Raw genomic sequence first — 3582 nt, forward strand, 5'->3', positions numbered from 1 at the left:
CACCATTGACCCAAACTGTGCCATTGAAATTGAGTACTTGGTTCCCTCACATCGGAACTCTACACCATTATTATCAAATGGCTCGCACCTTGAATTGAACACAAATGTGCTATAGAATTCCAAAGTATATTCGGGGACCGAGCGAAGGCGAGTAGTAAGGGCGACTCTCAGCGGCCCGGTGACTAGGTTGTTGAAGCGGTCCCATTGGTTCACTAATCCCAAAAGATCCGAACACACTTGTCTTGGGTATTCTTCCGGTCTGGTTCGCAGTACGTCGTATCTTGCTCTAGCGTCGAGCTCATTTGCATTGAACCTTGTGAATTTCTTCGACATCTGAAAGAATACACCAAAAGTTAGCATGAAACAGTGAAATTTTCGGAGAAAACTGAAACCAGTGAGCTGGACACGGCCCCGTGCTCAGCGGGCACGACCCCGTGTCTAGGCGTCTGTTACACAAAAACTTCATTTTTCGACCCGGTCGCGAAAACTTGAAAATTGTTGGTCCAGTAGGTGCGGTTTTCCCCGAAAATGAAACCCCAAGTGCCTTTTTTCCCAAAACAAACCGTTTACCCCTTCGATTTTATCTTTTTCGGTTCAAAAACAAGGGTTTGGGGTTTTTGTGAGAAATCGGGCGAATCTATGAACAATACAAGTGGATTTACTTCCCATAACACTAATCTAAACTAATGCTAACAGATTTATGCAAAAATTTGAGGTTCGATCCGGATGAAGTTCAAGAACCCTATATTTTTCCCCAAATTTTTTATGTTTTAACTACATGCAAGTACCTAATCTAACTACTAATAGTGATAGAATCATACCTTGATGTTGTTAGAACGAGAGGAGACATCGGAATTCTGCGGAAAATCGCCTGAGCCAGAGAGTTTTTAGGGAAACGGGGCGTGTGGAATGAAGTAACTGTTGTGAAAAAGGGGGTTTTATCCCGACAGTCGCGCGGACACGGCCCCGTGTTCAGCGAACACGGCCTCGTGCTGAGCAAAATTTAATATATATCTATATCTTTATAAAGCATATTAGAAGGATAGAATGGTCTTTTGCCACTTTACAAGTCTTTAAAGCCCAATGTACACACCTGTTAAGCACAAGTGTTGAAAACTTGTTTTCCATGTTGAAAACTTGTTTTCCACCTGGTACCCACGCGGATCATATAATGGCTACCTTGACCCGTTTTTAGTTTATGGATCCTATATAAAGTTTCATTCAATCTATCTATCCACATATTTCGTTTCATCCATCCAGACACTCACGTTTCTCTACAAACCCTAACCCTAACCTTCATTTCCTCCACCGCCCCTCCACCGCTCCTCCACAACTCCTCCATCGTTGACGACATCAGATCCGACACCAAATCCGACACAACATCGATTTCTATGGCTTCTTTCCCGGTGGCTTTACAAGATCCAACACTATCTCAAGAGATCCGACACTATTTCAGGGTAATGTTTCAGATCTTTCTTTATTGTTACCATATCTTATTTATTTTTTTGTTATTTGAATCTTCAACGGGTAATGTTTTAGATCTTTCTTTTGGTTGTGGGTTCGTCAACGATGGTGCTTGTGGTAGATCTGTTATTTGTAGTAGATCTGTTCTTTGTAGTAGATCTGTTCTCGGTTAACGAATTTGACTGTGGTTAACGAGGTTTAACGAGGGTTATTTGTAGTAGATCTGTTCTTTGTAGTAGATCTGTTCTTTGTAGTAGATCTGTTATTTATAGTAGATCTGTTATTTGTAGTAGATCTGTTTTTTGTGGTAGATCTGTTCTTTGTAGTAGATCTGTTCTTTGTAGTAGATCTGTTCTTTGTAAGTAGATCTGTTCTTGATTTTTTGTTTAAATTGTTTAAATTTTTTGTAGTAGATTTGTTCTTTGTAGTAGATCTGTTGTTTGTAGTAGATCTGTTCTTTGTAAGTAGATCTGTTCTTGATTTTTTGTTTAAATTTATAGAATTTGACTGTGGTTAACGAGGGTTTATTTTTTTTGTTTAAATTTTTTGTTTATTAACCAGGGTTTATTTTTTTTGTTTAAATTTTTTGTTTATTTACTAGGGTTTATTTGACTGTGGTTTAATTTTTTTGGTTACTGGTTTGGATATTTTGTCTGTGATTGTTAGGGAGTTCATTAAAAATGTTTTTTAGTTGGATAAGTCCAAACTAGGGTTACTGGTTTAGTTGTTGAAAAAATTATTTGAATGTTATTTAAATTTTTTATTAATATTTATATTTATTTGTATGTTGTCTATGAGGGACATGGTGGACCGGAGACGTCAAGATTCGTTAACGAGAATCTGTTTGCTAATCTCAAGAGTAAGTTCGGTTAAACGGTTTCAAGAATTCGATTCAATTGTGCAAGTGTGAAACTTTATAAAGTATTTGTTTATTTTGGTTCAGGATTTGCGTCTGAGGATCAAGATATGTCTGCGAATGTTATCAAGATATAGCGTAACCGGTCTGACATTCAAGAGGTAGGGTTTAAATGCACTTATAATATTAGTTCACTTGAATGTGTTTTGATGATAATTTTTAATTGGATTTCCAGGTGTATTACAGTGAAGAGACACATAAGTTTTCAGTGTCAGCAATAGAGGAAAGTGTGAAGTTAGAAGGAAGAATGACCTTTCCTCTTTGGACAGCACTTACATAGTTGATCATGTGTTTTTCTGTGAACGGTTTTATGATCCCGATAAGGGATCTCTCAAGCAGGTAGTTTCACCTGTCCATTCTATGCCCATTCTGAAAGTGTTTTAGGCTATGATGCATAAGCTGAGCCTGTGAGGTTACATATGTGTTTCTTGTGCTTAAAACACTTTTACATCATGCTTTAAAGGTTGTTTAAGTTTAGTGGAAAATTACTCTTATACATCATGCTTTAAAGCGGGGTTACATAACACAATAGACTGTGATGATGATTGTATTTTGAGGGTACATAGAAGATCCGAGTAGCATCTTGGCGTGGCAATATCCAGGTTGCATAGTTCTCACTTTGCAACCGTGTGTTGCAGCCATGGCTTTACCCGTAGTTGTGTTCACACTTTCCTCAATTACATGTCTGAGTCTTCCAGTTGTAAAAGTATTATCACAGATGACAGATCTAAAAGTATTCTTCCAGATCTATCTATACTTACTACTTTATAAAGCAGATCTACTACAAATAACAGATCTACTTGTTTTCCACCTGGTACCCACGCGGATCATGTAATGTTTGAGGCTGTGATGCAAAAGCTGAGCTTGTGTTCTTAATCTGTCTGAACTGAAAGTGTCGACTCTATGATGCATAAGCTGAGCTTGTGTTATTAATATGTCTGAACTGAAACTGTTAAGGCTATGATGCATAAGCTGAGCCTGTGAGGTTACATATGTGTTTCTTGTGCTTAAAACACTTTTACATCATGCTTTAAAGGTTGTTTAAGTTTAGTGGAAAATTACTCTTGTACATCATGCTTTAAAGCGGGGTTACATAACACAATAGACTGTGATGATGATTGTATTTTGAGGGTACATAGAAGATCCGAGTAGCATCTTGGCGGGGCAATATCCAGGTTGCATAGTTCTCACTTTGCAACCGT

General features: G+C 37.9%; 1 long non-coding RNA gene across 1 annotated transcript; it reads left to right on the top strand.

Annotated features, from left to right (window-relative positions):
- Window positions 1-2251: 2251 nt before the first annotated feature.
- Window positions 2252-2705, top strand: LOC110891960. Its single transcript, XR_002565712.2, has 3 exons — window positions 2252-2323; window positions 2408-2481; window positions 2556-2705. It is a non-coding gene; the product is annotated as an uncharacterized LOC110891960 (long non-coding RNA).
- The last annotated feature ends 877 nt before the right edge of the window (window positions 2706-3582 follow it).

The sequence above is a fragment of the Helianthus annuus genome, chromosome 11 (assembly GCF_002127325.2).
Source record: "Helianthus annuus cultivar XRQ/B chromosome 11, HanXRQr2.0-SUNRISE, whole genome shotgun sequence".
Classification (NCBI taxonomy): domain Eukaryota; kingdom Viridiplantae; phylum Streptophyta; class Magnoliopsida; order Asterales; family Asteraceae; genus Helianthus; species Helianthus annuus.